The 19,880-nt window shown below is 36.1% G+C and overlaps 1 protein-coding gene and 1 pseudogene across 2 annotated transcripts in view; one reads left to right on the top strand and one right to left on the bottom strand.

Annotated features, from left to right (window-relative positions):
• Positions 1-19,880, bottom strand: part of HDAC8 (histone deacetylase 8) — a 517,539-nt gene that overhangs the window by 368,290 nt on the left and 129,369 nt on the right. The window lies entirely within an intron of this gene.
• On the top strand, positions 8,936-10,937 carry LOC143670210 (pre-mRNA-splicing factor CWC22 homolog pseudogene; annotated as a pseudogene).

The raw sequence follows: 19,880 nt of genomic DNA, 5'->3' as shown, positions 1-19,880 counted from the left end.
GTGTGGAGAAGAGTTTAGAAATGAAGACTATTAGTAAAGGTAAAAAGGAGGAAAATTAGCTAAGAAATATAAAATCCAAAAGGCAAAATGGTATGAGAAAGTACTGCCTGTACAGTAATAACACTAAATGTTAATGGATTAAACTCCCTAATCAAAAGATACAGATGCCAGAATGGATTAAAAAACAGGATCCTTCCATATGCTGTCTACAGGAAACACATCTTAGACCCAAGATAAACATAGGTTGAAAGTGAAAGGTTGGGAAAAGATATTTCATGCAAACAACAATCAGAAAAGAGCAGGAGTAGCTATCCTAATATCCAACAAATTATGTTTCAAATGTAAAACAATTAAAAGAGAGAAAGGACAATATGCATGAATAAAAGGAACAATTCAACAAGAAGACATAACAATCATAAACATTTATGCACCAGGCCAGAATGTTCCAAAATATATGAGGAAAACACTGAAAAGAGAAATAGACAATCTACCATAATAGTTGGAAACTTCAATTCCACACTCTCATCAATGGATAGAACATCTAGACAGAGATCAATAAAGAAACAGAGAATTTGAATAATACAATAAATAAACAAGATTTAACAGACATTTATAGAACGTTACACCCCACAACAGCAGGATATACCTTTTTCTCAAGTGCTCATGGATCATTCTCAAGGATAAAGATGCTGGGTCATAAAGTAAGTCTCAATAAATTTAAAAAGAATGAAATCATACAAAACACTTTCTTGGTTCAGAAAGCAATGAAGTTGGAAAGCAATAACAGGCAGAGGACCAGAAAATTAATAAATATATGGAGGCTCAACAACACACTCTTAAACAACCAGTGGGTCATGAAAGAAATTACAAGAGAAATCAGAAAATATCTTGAAGCAAATGAAAATGAAAATGCAACATATCTGAAGTTATGGGATGCAGCAAAGGCAGTGATAAGATGGAAATTTATTGCCCTAAATACCTATATCAAAAAAGAAGAAAGGGCAAAAAACGAGGAATTAACTGTTCACTTGGAAGAACTTGAGAAAGAACAGTAAACTAATGCCAAAGCAAGCAAAAGGAAAGAAATAACGAAGAATAAAGCAGAAATAAATGAAATTGAGAACATGAAAGCAATCGAGAAAATCAACAAAATCAGAAAAAGGTTCTATGAGAAAATCAATAAGATTGATGGACCCTTAGCAAGGTTGACAAAAAGAATAAGAGAGAGTATGCAAATAAATAAAATCAGAAATGGAAGAGGAAACAACCGTGATGCTGCAGAAATAAAGGAGGTAATGAGAGGATACTATGAACAATTTTACGCTAATAAACTAGACAATATAGATGAAATGGACAACTTCCTAGAAAGGCATGAACAATCAACATTGACTCAAGAAGAAACAGACAACCTTAACAAACCAATCACAAGTAAAGAAATTGAGTCAGTCATTAGAAGCTCCCCCAAAAGAAAATCCCAGGACTAGATGGCTTCACATGTGAATTCAATCAAACATTCAAGGAAGAATTAGTAGCAACTCTGTTCAAACACTTCAAAAAAATTGAAGAGGAGGGAAGGCTACCTAATTCAATCCATGAAGCCACGTTCACCCTCCTACAAAGCTAGACAAAGATACTACAAGAAAAGAAAATTACAGACAAATCTTTCTAAGGAATATCAATGCAAAAAATCCTCAACAAAATTCTTGCAAATAGAATCCAGCAGCACATTAAAAGAATTATACACCATGACCAAGCAGGATCCATCCCAGGTATGCAAGGATGGTTCAACATAAGAAACTCAATTAATGGAATACACCATATCAACATATCAAAACAGAAAAACCACATGATCTCTCAATTGATGCAAAAAAGGCATTTGACAAAATTCAACATCCTTTCCTGTTGAAAATACTTCAAAACATGGGAACAGAAGGGAACTTCCTCAAAACAGAAAATGACGAGTGCTGGAGAGGATGTGGAGAAAGAGGCACACTTATAACTGTTTGTGGGAATATAAAATGGTACAACTGCTGTGGAATGCAGTTTGGTGGTTCCTCAGGAAGCTAAGTATAGAATTGCTCTATGATCCAGCAATACCATTGCTAGGTATCCAATTAGAGGACCTGAGGGCAAGGACACAAATGGACATTTGCACATTAATGTTAATAGCAGCTTTATTAACAATTGCCAAGAGATGGAAACAGCCCAAATGTTCATCAACAGATGAGTGGCTAAAGAAGCTGTGGTATATATATACGATAGAATATTACACAGCTTTAATACAGATTAAAGTCATGAAGCATGTAATAACACGGATGGACCTTGAGGATATTATACTGAGTGAGATTAGCCAGAAACTAAAGGACAAATACTGTATGGTCTCATTGATATGAACTAACATTAATGAATGAACTTGGAGAATTTAAGTGAAGAACAGAGGTCATCAGGAAATAGAAATAGGGTAGATATTGGGTAATTGGAGCTGAAGGGATACAGATTGTGTAACAGGAGTGATTGTAAAAATTCAGAAACGGATAGCACAATACTAAGTGACTGTAGCACAATAATGTAAGAACACTGAATGAAGCTGAATGTGAGAAGGATGGAGGGAGGGCTGGGGGCACATATGAAAGCAGAAGGAAAGATAGATGCTAAAGACTGAGATGGTATAATCTAGGACTGCCCAGAGTGTACAATGGTAAGAGACCAAATGTACAAATTTAAAAATGTTTTTGCATGAGGAAGAACAAAGGAATGTCAATATTGTAGGGTGTTGAAAATTGACGGTCATTCATATTTTCAAATTTCAAATTCTGTGTGAGACTAAAGCAAAAAATGTTCATTTGGTACAAAATTTATATTTTTACTAGTGCATTTCCCCACATAACTCATATGGACTGGTTAATTGAACACCATAAGTGCATGGAACCTTGAATAGAGCCTGAGATTTTGTAGGTTTGTCCAGTATGATGCCCCCATAAATCCCAGAGTGATTTGAACAGTGAATAAAGAAGTATTTGCAAAGTTCCCATGGGGGAATGGTGAGAAAGAAGGAAAATTCAATTTCCCTATTTGGAGAATTCCTGATAGTCTCACAAACAGTGGGGACAAACAAAGCAATAGGCTGAGCCCTCAACCTTGGGCTGAAGGTTGTTCATATAAAACTTACCTCTGCAAAGGATAGGCTAAGCCTACTTAAAATTAGGCCTAAGACTCACCCCCAGAGAACCTCTTTTGTTGCTCAGATGCTGCCTCTCTCTCTCAGCCCACACACAAGAAAACTTATTGCTCTCCCCCTCTCTACTTGGGACATGACTCCCAAGGGTGTAAACCTTCCTGGCATTGTGGGACAAAAATCCGAGAAATGAGCTGGGACTCAGCATCAAGGGACTGTGAAAATCTCAACTAAAAGAGGGAAGAGAGAAATGAGACAAAATAAAGTATCAATGGCTGAGAGATTTCAAACAGAGTCAAGAATCCCGGAGGTTATTCTTATGCATCATATTGACATCACCTTTTTAGTTCAAGGTGTATTAGAGAGGCTAGAGGGAAGTGCCTAAAAATACAGAGCTGTGTTCCAGTAGCCATGTTTCTTCAAGATGATCGTATAAGGATACAGCTTTTGCAATGTGACTGTGTGATCATGAAACCTTGTGTCTGATGTTCCTTCTATGGACAGATGGGTAAAACATATGGATTAAAATAAATAATAGGGGGAACAAATGTTAAAATAAATTTAGTAGATTGAAATAGCAGTGATCAATGGATGGGAGTGGTAAGGGGTATAGAAAAAAAGATACGGGAAACAAAGACTAAAATATATTGGGTAGATGGAAATACTACCAGTCAACAAGAGGGAGGGTATGTGTGAGTTTTTTTCTTTTTATTTCTTTTTCTGGAATGATGCAAATGTTCTAAGAAATGATCATGGGGATGAATATACAAATATGGAATGATATTATGAGTCACTGATTATATACCAAGAATGGAATGCTCATATATTAAGAAAAAAAAAAGAAAAGCACAGGGATCAATCAACTGCATTTGCTCATATGCATTTGTTGTGTTTATGACCACTGGGCCAGAGATCAGGGATTCCTGTATCATCATTTCGAGATAAACATCAGGTGGTTACTTCACTTCACCTAGGCAATGCCAGATACCTGCACTGTTCAATAACTTAGTTGTTAGTGGTAAAGATTTTGCAACAATGATCTTTTTTTAAAAAAAATTTCAATCTTGGTATCCAAAGCTAGTATGATAGAGTTCCAATAATGCTTAATTTGGACCTTTATAAGACTTTACCAGACATATATTTTCTCTTTTAGGGTTAGCATCACACCTATTATACTTTACTTTCATTGCAGCTATTTGGAACCAGTTAGTAGTATGATTTGGCTTTCCTCTGTTGCTGACATATTATAAAAATAATAGCCAACACTCATTGAGTGATTACCCTGTGCCAGGAACTATATTAAGTACTTTCCATATATTAACTCAATCAATTTTCACAATAACAAAGTAAGATAGGTAATATTGTTATTTCCATCCTACAAATGAGAAAACTGAAGCCCAGAGAGATTAAGTTACTTGTCCAAGGTCACACACAACTAGGAAGTGGCTGAGCTTGAATTTGTATTTAGGCAATCTTGCTTCTCAGCCCACAATTTTAATAACTATGCTAAACAGTTTTGATATAATTCTACCTGTATCTATTGCTGATCTTTTACTCTTATTTTCCTCCAATTCTCCTTCATGTCTATTGCCCTTTCACCCTTTCATTTTTGCAATATTGACAATAAAAGTCCCATTTGTCAATTTTCTCTTACCTCTGCATTTGTCTTTCCCCATTTACCATTTTACTGTTTCTTCTAATTGCTTCTAACCCATTGACCATTTCCTGATTATTTGGATTTTAGAGCTTTTTGGTGACTAAAGTGACCAACCACAGGCCCTTTTAATAGCAACTTTTTCTCTCCAGATCACTCACCTAACTTCAGTCATTTTAGTTTTCAGATTTGGGATAAACAGATTTTTAAAAATCCACACCACCACCAAAGTAAGGTAAATGACCAAAGATCAAATGTGCATGAATTGACTTTGTAGTGGTCCTTTTCTCTAACATACCCAATTTAGCTACTGATCCAGCACCTTTGGATTTAGAATTTATGCAGGAGTATATGTGGAAAAGGACTAGATCAAGAAGGTCCCACGTGTTAATACAAACAAGTCCATTAACTGCATGAAAAACTACCAAAAATGTTACCTAGGAAGTGAAATAAATGATACAGTAGCACAAATTCTACAGTGTTCACCCTCTCCACACCATTTGGCATGATAAGCAGTCACTATTCAAAATAAATGCCAGCTTGCGAGAGTAGAAATTAGGTAATATTTGCCCAAAAATTAATCAAGAAAACTAAGTATGAATTCATTAAGGCGAAAAGTGCCAGAAGCCCATTTTGAGAACCCACGGGCCACATTTCCCTTTGGACAATTACACTATTCATGGTAAGCCAATAGAGAAAATGTAAACCAGTTCTATTTTGCACTGAGAGTAATAGGTAGTTCATAAACAGAACCTAATATTTGGACTATGGAAAAGTCAAGTAGTAAGTGGATCCCTGGAAACTGCTGTAAGATGAATTCAGCTAGGATATAAATTCAGTAGACATTGGTGTACAAATGTCTGTTCATGTTACTGCCCTCCACTCTTCTCAGTATATACTGAGTATTGGTATTGCTGGGTCATAGGGCAATGCAGTATTTAGTTTTCTGAGGAATCACCAAGCTGACTTCCACAGCAGCGGCACCATTATACATTCCCACCAGCAGTGAATAAGGGTTTCAATTTCTCCATATCCTCTCCAACATTTGTAGTTTCCTATTTGTTTAATGGCTGCCATTCTTATAGGTGTGAGCTGATATGTCACTGTGGTCTTAATTTGTATGTCCCTTATAGCCAATGAAGATGAGCATCTCTTCACATGCTTTATAGTCATCTGCATTTTTTTCTTCAGAAAAGTGTCTATTCGTGTTCTCTGCCCATTTTATAATTGGATTGTTTGTTCTTTTGTTGTTCAGCTGTATAATTTCCTTATGTACACAGAGTATCAAGCCTTTATTTGATATGTGTTTCTAAATATTTTCTCCCTGTGAGTTGGCTGCCTCTTCACCTTTTAAACAAAGTCCTTTGAGGCACAGAAGCTCCTGATCTTAAGGAATTTCCATTTATCTATTTCTTCTTTTACTGCTTGTGCTTTGGGTGTAAAGTGTAAGGAGCTACTTCCTATTACTAGATCTTGAAGATGTTTCCCTGCATTCTCTTCTAGAAGTTTTATGGTACTGGCTCTAAAATTTAGTTCAAAATGGCACTATTCACAATTACCAAGAGATGGAAACAATCCAAGTGCCCATCAACAGTCGAGTGGATAAACAAAAATGGTATATACATATGATGGAATATCATGCAGCAGTAGATGAAATGATGTCCCAAAACATATGACAATGTGGACGAATCTTGAGGACATAATGCTGAGTGAAATAAGTCAGTCACAAAAGGACATATACTATTATATTTCGTTATTTTGACTCTGGTAAAGGTAATTTCAGAGGTTACACTGTAGAATATAGCTAAGACCTAGAAATACACAGAAGCAGAGATGAAGGAAAGTCTATCCAAAGAGACTGATACTGAATGCAAGGCAACAGATAGAAGTGATGATAACTAATTAGCATTTTACAAGTAACATTGCCATACTGAAGGTGAATATGACTGCAAGGGGATGTACAGTGCCATGTATCTTAATGATTAAATTCATTATAAATAAGTTCTCACATGAACTATTTCAACAGTTCAGTAGTGGATAAGGAGTCAAAGGTAGAGGGATATAGGGGGAAAACTAAAAATGCATGCCGTGGCAAATAATTAATAGGCAGTTAGAGAGTGCTACTGATCATAGTTTGCTGAACCCCAATCAACTTCACTGCTGTTGTCTTTTAAGAGCACCTGGGGCTTGAACTGAGCCTCTATAAAGGTTTCATGCACTAGGTTTGCCTCCTTGGAACATATAATTCCCAGAAGGTTCCTAGGCCAGAAAAATCCTGAAACCCATAGGGACCAGTCTCGTCAGGGTTATCAACTGATTTCATCCCCCTTGTCTTTCAGTGTGGACACCCCTTCTCAGCATGCAAGAATTGGAATGGACATTCCACAAGGACCCTTAAAGAGTGGGAGAGAGATTAAAGGAGAGGGAGGAGGAATAACAGAGAACATGGGATTTGACAAATTGATATGGCTGCTGAATCACATATTAATATTTCTTCTAGCATCCAGTGTTTTTGAGCAGCTAGAAGGAGAAATCTGAGATGATGGAATGGTAGCCCATGACAAACTCTGGGACTTGTTCTGTAGCTGCTTGTTGAAGTGTGCTTTGAAAAGTATTGCTTTTTTTTCCTTCTTTGCTTTTTATATTTGTTATATTTTACAATAAAAAAGTTAAAAATAAATAACTATAGGCAGCTATAGTAATATTAGATAAGATAGATTCCTGAAATAAAAAAATTGATAATATTTAGTAATATAGGTCATTACTATACCAAAGTTGATAGTTGTAATAACTTTCTACTTGATATTTTGAGAATGTGCAGTGTTGATAGTTAATTAAATGGTATTTAAGATAGTGTTTAATATTTCATGCTTAAGAAAGTCTGATGTCTGTATCTGTAGGTTTTTCCCTTGCTTGCTTTAATTTTAAATTGGTTTATGAAACATATTGTACAAACAGCTTTACAATGATTATTTAGATATTTTATTTAAATATGTCTATGGGTAAGCTAGCTAAGATATCCAATTTTGGTAGTTAAGATTTTCAAATGTTAATTTTTAAAACATTTGTATCTTTACATTTTCCTGAAATCAGGAGAATGTTCAGTAACATAGGTTACTATAGCAGCATTGATATTTGTAATAATTTTCTACTTGATATCGTGAGAACATCCAGTTTTGATAGCTGATCAAGTGGTACTTAAGTTATTTAATATTTAGAATTTAAGAAAATCTGAAATCAGAATTTGTGGATATTTTCCGTGTTGCCTTAATTTTAAATTGGTTCATGGAACTTACCATGCAAACACAGGTTTTATAATGATTATTTGGATATCTTATTTTAAAAATATGCCTACGGACAAACTAACCAAGATATCCATTTTTTAGTGCTTCCAAGTGCATTGTTCGTTTTCTTAAATATATATATATATTTTTAATTCAGTAGATAGGTCATAATGACCTGAATCTATTGGTTGCTTCCTTTGGACATGCAAAGTCTCATTTTTCTGAATACAAGCTTCTTTAATTAGTATATTTTCCCCCCAGATGATAAGGTAGAATTTTCCTGCCCTAGAATATATTTTTATTCAGTTAAATGTAGATTAGCAAATCACACTCTTCACTTGGCTGGTTAATTTTTCTTTTATGTACTCTGCTTTTAGGAAAAGAAGTAACTGAGAAGAAATCATATTTCCAAAAGTAATTACTTAGGGTATATCCAAGGTTCAGTATAGATTTAGTCACTATCCTATTCCTACAATGATCTTACCCATTTGGAATCTAAGGTGCAGAAACTCTGAAACTCTAAATCATTGCAGCAAGATTCAATTAGGTCAGTATACTGTGCCCAGAGTAGATCGTAATATAGTGATATTTTTAAAAGAAGTTAAAGAACATGGGTAAAACAAGGAGTGGGATAGAAAGATCAAAGGTGATGGTGGAGTTATATACAGAAGGTAAGGTTTAATAAATGAATATGATTGCTAAATCATTAAACTGATATTTCTTTTAGATTGCAGTATCTTAGAGCAGCTAGAGGTAAAAACCTAAAATTGTGGAATTGTAACCCCTGTCAAACTCTGAAATCTGTTCTACAACTAATTAATCTTCAAGAGGTTAATTTTTAATTTTCAAAAAGGCTATTGAAGAAATGACAAGCAACTTTGTCTGACTGCTTCAAAATTTGTAGCACATCTTATTAACCAAAATGTGGCACATGAAGTTTTATGATTAGAGATGCTCACTTTACTCCTGGAAAGAACAATGGATGATAGTGTTGAAGTAGCTATTGGTTTTCTTGAGGAATGTGGTCTCAAAGTAACAAAAGTGTCATCAAGAGGAATTAATGCCATATCTGAATACCTTCAAAACATTACCCATGAGTCTGAGATTGACAAAAGATTTCAATTTATGATTGAAGTGTTGTTTGCAGTATGTATGGATGGATTCAAGGACCACCCTGTTATCCTAGAGGAATTTGACCTAGTGGAAGAAGAAGATCAATTCACCTATATGCTCCTTCTAGAGGATGATTATATTCCAGAAAATTTCTTAATGTTTTCAAGATGGATCCTAATTTTATGGAGAATGGAGAGAAGTACAAAGTCATTAAGAAGGAAATTCTTGATGAAGGAGACAGTGAAGCAAACACAGACCAAGGCTCTGGAAGTAGTGAAGTGGAAGATGAAGAGGGAGAAGAAGATGAAGAAGGACAAAAAGTAACTATTCATGACAAAGCAGAAACTAATCTGGTCTCATTTCACTGCACAATTTATCTTGCTATTCAGTCAAGTTTAGATTTTGAAGAACATGCTCACAAACTGCTTAAAATGCAATTTCCTGAGAGTCAAACAAAAGAGCTCTGCAACATGATACTTGATTGCTGTTCCCAACAAAGGATACATGAGAATTTTTTTTTTGCTTATTAGCAGGGCAATTTTTGCATGCTAAAAAATACATGGAATCTTTTGAAAGTATATTTAAAGAATAGTATGACACCATCCATTGCTTGGAAACTAACAAATTGAGAAATGTTGCTAAGATGTCTGCTTACCTTTTATATACTGGTTTACTTCCATGGAGTGTTCTTGAATGTATAAAGCTAAGTGAAGAAGCCACTATATCATCCAGCAGAATTTTTTTCAAAATATATTTCAGGAACTGTGTAAATAAATGGGTCTTCCTAAACTTACTGCAAGATTAGAGGATGAACCCTTACAATCATCTTTGAAGGATTAATACCCCAAGATGATCCAAGAAATATTTGGTATGCCATCAACTTCTTTACATCTATAGGGCTTGGAGGTTTAATGGATGAATTGTGTGGACATCTCAAAAATACACCAAAGTCTCAGTGACCCGGAAACCAGATGTTGAGCAAAATAAATCCTCCCCCTCCTCTTCCTCTTCCAAGTCCTCCTGTTTATAGTCTGACTCTGCTGATTCTGAATCTGAGAGTAGGGATGGCAGTTCAGAGTCTTCTGGTGGGTAAAGCGATTCTTCAACTACCAATAGTCATAGCTCTGCCTCAGCTGAAAACATAAGGAAGAAGGCACAAGGGAAAACCAGAAATAAAGTAGTAGATAAGCTGCTCAGGAAACAATCAACAAATGATAGGAAACAAGAAGAAAGAAGACTAGAACAAAGGCACCAGGAAACAAGAACTAAAAAAAAATTCAGAAAAACACAGAGACAAAATTCAAGAGATCCAATTTGGAGCGATCCCACAACAAAATACACTTCAAACAGAAGGGTGCCATCTGAATGAAATAGTTATAGTAGGGTTATGAATGACAGAGATTAAGAAATGCACTCAGATTTTGAAAAGAAGCATGGTAATCCCAAAGAGAAGAGAAGAGACGGAAGAAATACTTTTTCTGAAACTGAGAAGCACAGACAATGAAGTAAGGACAATGAAAAGTTTAGAAAAGATAGGTCAAAGTCAAGGGGAAAAAATAGAAAACATTCAGGCTCTAGAAGCAATGAAGATAGGTATCAGAACAGTGCTGAGAGATGATGAGAAAAATCTAGCAGATATTCTGAACAGTCCAGAGAATCAAAGAAAAAGCAGGACAGATGAAGAGAAAAGTCTCCAACAAAGCAAAAATAACCCTACAAAATAACATAAACTGAACATGCCTTACATTTGGCTGAAACAAAATATTTTTTACACTGATTATTGAACTTTATAGAGAATTCTTGTACAAAGTACTGGTTTATATTTTGTAATTTTAAAAATATCTTCATTTCAACATGTTTTATAATTGATATATCTCAAGGCCCTCTACATAAACTTATTTAAAGAGAAAAGTTTCACCAGAGAGGGATGAAAGTCTTGCTTATTTTTGTGAATAAAATGATAATAATAATAAAAAAACTTCAAAAGTTTAGATATCACTATACATAGAGGAATTAAATGTGCTCTCTTCCTCCACAAAAAAATAACATTTTAGGTGTAATTGATGGAAATCATTCCTGCTCAGCCTTTCTAGTTAAATAGAAAAAAACACAAAAGCACTAGCAAAAGCAGCTGCTCCAGGCTTAATATATATGTATTTGTATTTTTGCACCTGGTCCTGGAACACAAGGCGAGTGTCTCAAGAGCCAAAGACTTTATGTACTCGCATCCAACGTATGTAATAGACTCCAGTAAATTGGCTGGAGTTTATATTAGGTGTGGATAGGAAGAAATGCCATTATTTTCAGTGAAGGATTACAACTTAAGCCAAATCAGGAGATACAGCAGAAGAATGCTTGTTTCAAAAATGCAGGGAATGTTTTCCAACTTTCTGACTTCTGTGGATACAAATCTAGATTAATTTTTGACATACAAGAAAAATATATGGATGACCCTCAAACATCCAGCTATGGGATAAAATCCCTCTGTAAAGTTTGACTGCATATTACTGAAATGGTTCAAAACATGCATTAAAAATACCAAATGCCTTGTCATGTTACATCTATATTAATTATAATAGTAGATAGAATTTAAAATTTTGAGCATTTTTCTTTAATTTTTATGCAAATAAGTAACTAGCTAAATTCTGAAATCTTACTCATAATAATAATATATACATATTCTACTCACATTTCACCTATAGATTGTGACTTCCTAGCAAAATGGTAATTATTTCTATTTTACAGAACAGGAAATGGGAATTTCATGATTTACATTTTAAATTTATAGGGATGTGTCATATCAAAGACAGGAAGTAAAGGCACTCCTAGGTCTACCTTAACAAGGCTTAGAATCCTTTTAGGCGCTCCTAGAGAATTAGCCCTAAAATATTAACAGTTATTGCTGGTCTCCAGTAGTACTTTGACCTTTCTCTGATGACTCTGTCTCAGGCAGTCTGTCTAAGAGGTGATACTTTATACAATCAACCTGTAAGTAGGTAAGTAGGTACTAAGAATTTATTCTTTGCACCACTTTTGAGCTAGGGGCTGTGGATAACACAAGATTTCACCAATCTTTCCCTTCAGGAGTTCACAATCGAGTTGGATTGAACTGTAAGACAAGACTTACACACCTTAAAAAATGAATAAGATATATATGATTGCTAAATTATATAGTGTAGGCTACACTTGTCTCATCTTCAACCACATAGCCCTAACCTGGAGGCTCAGAGGACTTAAGAGCTCACTTATTCTCATGAGCTCTATGTGAGGCAGGGGAAGAAATCACTATTCCTTGTTTACAGTTGAGAAACAAAAATGATTTACATCTCAGGGTATTTAAGGAATTGGCCAAATACCGCAGAGTCTCTAGCAACCCTATACTCCTTCCACTGTTCCTTCCTCTATTGTACATTTCACTCTACTCATTATAAGTTTCAAAACCACTACCCTGCTAAAAAATCCCTAAATAGGTCCCTTTGCTTATAAGAAAACAATCCTTTCTTTTTAACATAGGATACAAGGCCCTTCATAATCTTATCCCTGTTTACTTCTCGGGCTTCATATCTTACCATTCCCATCAAGTTCCCTATGCTTAACCATAACAAACTTTTTTTTTACCATCCCAAATATAATATGTCATATCTCTGGGTTGTAACATATGTGTAGTCTTCGATGTATAATGATACCTATCTCCTCCCCTACCTAGCGGCCTTTAAGCCTCAGCTGTGAGGAAGACTCTCCTGAAGTTCCACCTTCCTTTCCCAGGCAGAGAAAGTTGCTCCCTTTTTTTGTGCCCAACAGGAGTTTATTCAAACCTCTACCATAGTACTTATCAGAACTGGCTTGTAATGATTACTTTCTGCACCCATTTCCTCCACTAAACCATAAATTCCTTGAGAACAAGGACCATATCTTATTCAATTTTTTTTCTTTATATCTTATTCAATTTTATACCTTCAGTACCCAGTACAGTACTTGGTACATGGTAGGGTCTGAAAATTTGTTTGAATTTTAAAGAATTTATAGGAATGGTAAAATATCTAAAAAATGTAAAAAAAAAAAAGTATTCATATAATTTGTCTTGAATAAAAGAGAAAAGTAACTGTCAGATTATACATTTACAAACTGAAATGTTATAAACAAGAAAAACATTGGAACAAGTCATTAAAAATGGAATGGTCAATATCCAATTGATCAAACTTTAAGGGCCCAATGCCCAACTCTTTAACCCCTCCCCACACCCAAACAGAGAAACAAAGCATGGATTTATATAAAACTGGCCCTAGGTGTGGTGCCATGCCATTAGTTTTCTTTTTATGAGTGATAGAATAGGGAGCTTTTCATTAAATAGGTCCCAAAATGAAGTTACATGTGGCAGTATTGTTGGTAGACACACTAAAATTGAAATGACTCAAGTCAATTGGCAAATTGAGTGGAAATCATGCACTATTGAAACACAGGAATTCACTGATGTGAAACAAATAAGAAGAATGGAAGACATAGTATAAGGCCATGTTTGAAGCTGTTCTGAGTACTACAGCATAGCTATAGACAGCTGGAGATAGCACAGACCATCTTGATATGTGGCATCAAAATGAATCCATGAAGTATAAACAGCTTCTTCAACCAATGGCTACTGCCTCAAATCAATGGACAGGCTTTGAACGTAGAAAGAACTGTTTGGTGGTATATCCATCTTTGTAGTGACAAGCACATGTATAAATGGTGATTGCTGTCAGTACTGTTATCTTCAAATATTGAAGACGGAAATAAAAACAGCATGCAAGAATATCAAGAAAGTGAATTTCTAATTACTGAGCATGTTCAGGTACAGGTTAGATAAGTCATTTTCAAACTTTCCTTATGCAGCAGAATGCTTTTACAACTGAATTTTTTTTTAAACCACGAATCCCAATATAGAAAACAGACGAAATCAGCACTGCTCTGGTTAAAGTGTAAGCAGGGGGTGGACACTCGGAGGATGAGAATCCTAAATATTTGGCCACACCTTTACTTCCTATAAGTTGTCCCTAAGGCACCTCTTAGAAATTTCTGGGATTGGTGCTGTGGAAGAGATTTCTATACGGAGGGAGAGATTAGTTCTCTCTGATTCCAAAACTCTCTAATATGATCATCCTCTGTCAGGACCAATCAAGAAATCAAGATTTATTCCACTTACAATGGAATCCCATAGAAAGCAAATCAAATAACTAAGGATTTGAGAAATAATCTTACCGAGTGGAAACTGGGCTCACTTAGCAGGGAGGTGCATATAACATATGACGTCTGATTCCATTCCTTCCTCCCTTAACATACAAATTTGTACCGAGCACATAGTCTGTTCTATACTCTGGGGAAAAGGATGAAAAGGACAGATAAAACCCTATTCTCTGCTTATAAGAAAACAAAGGTCTAGATTTGTAAGTTTTTATAGCAGTCATATTTAGTCCGGAGTGGTAATTATTATTTCTGGATTTGGAGAGGCTGTTTTATATATGTATAACCAGGTATTCAGAGATAAGAACAAAGTCAATCAGATCCAGATTAAGGTAACTCAGAACACAGTGGTAAGGAAGACATTGTCTATATTTCAGAACCTCACCTACTCTCTGAGAGCAAAAGAAGAAAGGTTTATTTTGTCTGGAACCTAAATTTTCTGTAGGACATAATCTAACTCAACCTGTCTGGATAGCTCATTTAAACAATTGAAACACAGGGAATGAGGGTCTTTAATCCTCTATAGCTTAATGCAATGTCTGGATACATCCTAGAATATATTTAGCAGATAATCAAAAAGTATTGGCAAAGTCCTTTAAGGGATAGGAGAAAAAAATATGGAACTATTAAACTTTACCACGAGGGAATCCCCTGATACTGTGTCAAACATTAGGGACACCTAAATCAATACACCAAGCTCTTGATCTTGAAGCTTACTCTTGAGACGCTTATGTATGTAGTGGAGAAGTTTAGCCTACCTATAGGTATGCCTAAGAGTTACTTCTAGAGGAACTCTTTTGTTCCTCATTGTGGTCTCATTTTCTCTAAACTCAACTCTACACGTGAAATCATTGCCTTCCCCGCTACGTGGACATGGCATCTAAGGGTGAAAGTCTCTCCAGCAATGTGGGAGATGACTTCCAGGGATGAGGCCGACCCTGGCACTGTGGGATCCTGACCAGAAGGGGGGAAAGAAGTGTAACAAATAAGGTATCAGTGGCTGGGAGAGTTCAAATACAGTTGAGAGGCTACTCTGGAGGTCACTGTTATGCAAGCTTCAGTTAGACATTGCTACCTATCATAACTTGCCAAACCCCAATGAAAACCATTCCAGCCTATCCTAAAGAATACCTAGGGCAATACATAAGATTCTATAAATGTTCCATGCACTAGGGTAACTTTCCAGCAACCTACAATCCCCAGATGGGTGCCTGGACCAGATAAGTCCTGAAACCTAGAATGCCCAGCCTCTCCAGAATATCAGTTAGTTCCATCTCCCTATCTTATATTATTGACAGCCCCTTCCAACATGAAAAAGTTCGAAAGGGTATAATCCAAATACCCCGAAAGAGTGGGATAGAAAGATCAAAGGTGATGGTGGAGTTTTAGAGAGAAGGTAGGGTTTAACAAACTAGTATGATTACTGAATCATTATATTGATATTTCTTTTGGTCTCCAGTGCCTTGGAGCAGCTAGAAGCAAAGGTCTAAGATTGTGGAATTGTGACCCATGCCAGGCTCTGGAATCTATTCTACAACTGATTGTTGCGCTGTGCTTTGAGATTTGTTGCTTTTCTGTGTATATGTTATTTTTCACAAAAAAGAAAAAAAAAGTCAATTGTGATGATAAAAAATGTTTTTATTCTGAGCAGTGCAACAGTGGCTCAGTGGCAGAATTCTCACCTGCCATGGTGTAGACCTGGGTTCAATTCCTGGAGCCTACCCATATCAAAAAGAAAACTTTTATTCCTTCTGGCCTCCAACGTTCTGTAGCAGCTAGAAGGAAAAATCTGAGATGATGGAATGGTAGCCCATAACAAACTCGGGATCTGTCCTGTAACTACTTGTTGAAGAGTGCTTTGAAAACTATTGCTTTTTTCTTTCTTTGCTTTATATATATATATTATATAATTAAAAAAAGGTAAAAAAATGAAATTGATCATGGGGATGTATGCCCAACTATGTAGTAATACTCTGAGCCAGAGATTGTATACTTCAGATGGTTTGTATGGTGTATGAATATATCTCAATAAAATTGCATTTAAAAAACCCTATTCTGGGTGGGCCATGGTAGCTCAGCAGGCTGAGTTCTCGCCTGCCATGCTGGAGACCTGGGTTTGATTCCTGGTGCCTGCCCATGCAAAAAAACAAACAAACAAACAAAAAAAACACCCTATTCCCAAGGATCTCACAGTATGTGGGGATGGTGGGGGAAGCAGATGAGAAATATTTAAACAAACAAAAACAGCCCTATTGTAATAAGTGATGTAAAAAAAATGACATCAGCGAGAGGCTACTCTGGAGGCCACTCTTATGCATGCTTCAGTTAGACATTGCTACCTATCATAACTTGCCAAACCCAAACCAAAACCATTCCTGCCAATCCTAAAGAATACCTAGGGCATTATATAAGATTCTACAAAGGTTCCATGCTCCAGGGTAACTTTCCAGAAACCTACAATCTCCAGATGGGTCCCTGGACCAGATAAATCCTGAAATGCAGAGGGGTCAGCCCTTCCAGAACATCAACTACTTCCATCCCCCTATCCCATATGATTGAGAGCCTCTTCCAACATGAAAAAGTTAGAATGGGCATAGCGTAAATACACCTAAAGAATGGTTGAAAGATCAAAGGTGATGATGGAGTTATACAGAGAAGGTCAGGTTTAACAAATGAGTATGTGCTTTATACTGATATTTCTTTTAGCCTCCAGTACCTTAGATCAGCTAGAAATAAAAACCTAAAATTGTGGAATTATAACCCATACCAAATGCTGAAATCTGTTCTACAACTAATTGTTGCAATGTACTTTGAAATTATTGCTTTCATGTATACATGTTATTTAAAGAGAAGGAGGAGTGTAACAGAGAAGATAGGATTTAACAAATGAGTATAACTGCTGAATCATTGTACTAATATTTCTTTTGGTCTCTAGTGTCTTGGAGCAGCTAGAAGAGACTTTAAAATCTGTTCTGTAACTATTTGTTAAAATGTACTTGGAAATTATTGTGTTTTTGTATATATGTTATATTTCACAATAAAAAAAAGTTAAAATAAAAAAAACCTTAAAAAATGACATCAGTAATGTGAGAGAGAGTAATGGGTTGGTGGTGAAGGCTACCTTAGGTAGGTTTGGTCAATGAAGGCTTCTATGAGGAGGTAACATTTAAACAGAAAATCTGAACAGTGAAAAGAAGCAGCCATTCTGAGATGGAGAAGTCTTCTAGGTAGAAGGAATAGTATTGCAAAGACTCGGAGGCAGGAAAGAACTCCCTCGGTCTATTTGAGAAACAGAAAGGTGGTCACTGTGATTGGAGCACAGTTAATGAAGTTGGATGGGATCAAATTCCACAGAGGCTTATAGGCCATTAAAGGGAATTTGAATTTTATTCTCGGTGAGGTGGGAAGCCATTGGAGGGTTTTGAATAGAAGAGGGATAGGATCTGATTTAAACTATCTCTTAGTCTATGAAAGGATACTTGATCATTAGCACAAGGCAAATAGGCCAAACTGCAGCAGGAGAAATTTGTGAGACAGAGGAAATTTGGAGACAGAATGTTGCAAAGAAAGACTGAAGAATTTTATTTAACAGTATAAAGCCAAGTTCTTGGTATGGTTTAACAAGAAGCCAGAAAGGTGATCTTTAGCCCTCTTCCAGCTGTCAGCTTTGACTATTTGCCCTTGGTGTCACAGTCACTGGGAGAGCTGACTCCTGACTCAACTCAGTGTTCTTTTCACTAAATTAATTGCTTCTAATTGCCTAGAGCAAAGCTGTAAAAGACAGCAAAAAGCAGAACTAGAGCAATTGCTTTCTAAGCACTCCTAAAAATTCAATTTACCTCTATAATAACCTACCTGGGCAAGTTTAAGTTTTCCATGGTAAACTACCTTGGCCAGTTTCCTCCTAGCACCTGAACCTAAATCCCCAACCTTAAATCAGTCTGACCACCTGTTTTCTGTGCTCCCACAGATAGGATGACCAAGTGCTGCCTGAAGAAACTACATTAAATGCAGACACAACCCATTATACATTCATGGTTCCCCTTTAAGCTGGGCCTTTAATACTGCTCACCAACCCTTTGACTTCTGCCTGTTCTTTTGTTTGTTTTTTTGAAAAAATTTACTGAGAAATATCCACACATGTACAGTCCAATCATATTATACAATCAATGGCTCACAATATCATCACCTGTTGTGTATTCTTCACCATGATCATTTTTAGAACACTTGCATTCCTCCAGAAAAAGACATAAAAAGAAGAAAGAAAGAACTCATACATCCCATACCCCTTACCCCCCCCTCATTGACCCACAGTATTTCAATCCACCCAATTTTTACCTGTTATCTCCCCCTGTTATTTATTTATTTTTATCCTGAATTTTTTTTTTACTCATCTGTCCATACTCCAGATAAAAGGGGCATCAGACACAAGGTTTACACAATCACACAGTCACATTATAAAAGGTATGTAGTCATATAGTCTTCTTCAAGAATCAAGGCTACTGGAACACACTTAAACAGTTTCAGATACTTCCCTCTAGCTACTCCAATACACCATAAACTACAAAAGGGATATCTATATAATGTGTAAAAATAACCTTCAGGATAACCTTCTGACTCTGTTTGAAGTCTCTCAGCCACTGAGACTTTATTTTGTCTCATTTATCTCTTCCCCATTTTGGTCAAGAAGGCTTTCTCATTCCCATGATGCCAGGTCCTGGCTCATCCCCAGGAGTCAGGTCCTACATTACCAGGGAGATTTACACCTTGGGCATCATGTCCCATGTAGGGGAAGAGGAATCAGTGCACCTGCCAAGTTGTCTTAGAGAGAGAGGCCACATCTGAGCAACAAAAGAGGTTCTCTGGGGGTGACTCTTAGGCCTAATTATAAGTAGGATTAGCCTCTTCTTTGTAGGAATAAGCTTCATAGGGGCAAGCTCTGAGATTGACGGCTCAGCCTATTGAATTGGTTGTCCACATTGCTTGAGAATTTACCAAGAATTCTCCAGATGGGGAAGTTTAATATTTCCTCCTTTCTCCCTAGTCCCCCAAAGGGATTTTGCAAATATTTTTGTATTCTCTGCTCCAATTACTCTGAGATATATTGGGACATCACACTAACCTGTACATAACAACAAGATCTCATACCCTATTCAAGATTCAAGTAAACTGCTCTTCAAGTAAACTGACCATACAAGTTAAATTAGTTAATGCGCTAGCCAAAATAAAAACTTTGCACCAAATAAATGTCTCCCACAGTTGTTGAAGTTTGAAAATATCATCCTTTACCCAGTATTCTGATTTACTTTAATCCTATCCAGATCAGCTTCATTCATACCTCCAGACAAAGCTTTGACTTCCCTTTGTCTTTTTCTCATTCCTTGCAATGGATATTACAAACTTGCTAAGACCAAAGACCCTCTTCTCAAAATTCCAT

Source organism: Tamandua tetradactyla, chromosome X (genome assembly GCF_023851605.1).
Source record: "Tamandua tetradactyla isolate mTamTet1 chromosome X, mTamTet1.pri, whole genome shotgun sequence".
NCBI lineage: Eukaryota > Metazoa > Chordata > Mammalia > Pilosa > Myrmecophagidae > Tamandua > Tamandua tetradactyla.
Note: the sequence above shows the minus strand (reverse complement) of the source record. Positions and strands in the feature narration are given on the sequence as shown.